The sequence below is a fragment of the Schistocerca cancellata genome, chromosome 8 (genome assembly GCF_023864275.1).
Source record: "Schistocerca cancellata isolate TAMUIC-IGC-003103 chromosome 8, iqSchCanc2.1, whole genome shotgun sequence".
NCBI classification, from domain to species: domain Eukaryota; kingdom Metazoa; phylum Arthropoda; class Insecta; order Orthoptera; family Acrididae; genus Schistocerca; species Schistocerca cancellata.
This window is the reverse complement of record NC_064633.1, coordinates 348,083,997-348,084,655: the sequence shown is the minus strand read 5'-3', so window position 1 is coordinate 348,084,655 and position 659 is coordinate 348,083,997.

The following is a 659-nucleotide window of genomic DNA, read 5'->3' as shown; positions in this document are numbered from 1 at the left end:
TTCAGTTTTATAGTGAAGAACCGTAATATAATATAAAATTATTACAGGAAACGTAATCTAGAAAGCTCTTAGGGGTTTTAAGGGCTGCTTACTAAACCAACCGTGACACGACACAGCAAAAATTTCTAGGATATAGCTGACTGTGAGCATTATTACTCTTCAAAATTCAAGTACGTCAAGCAATAATGTTGATACAGACGTAGACAAAATCAGTACTTTACTACACAATAATTTTGAGTTGGACGTGATTAGTTGCAAAGGATGGGTTATTATTCGTGTATTGTGTCACATTCTGCAGCTTAACGTTTGGTTCTAGCGCTTAAAGAAGTGAATTCAGTGTATGACACTGTAATATTAATCTTGAAGACTCTCGACCGCAAAATAGGTTGTTCGAATATTGTTGATAATTTTTGCTATAGAAAGAGTAGATCAGTCAACATCCTGTCACGTAGACGTCCTGGACAGTCTCCAAACTGGAAAATAGGTGTCGAATGACTCATATTGGTCATAAAGATATCCAGAAGGTTGCGCATAGCATTCCACTTGATATTCAGTTGACAACTGGAAAAATAACAACATTCTCGTGTTTATGCTGCTGAAGGTGAGAAACCGATATCATTTCATGACGTCACTGGAACAGAATACAAAGGATGTGGACG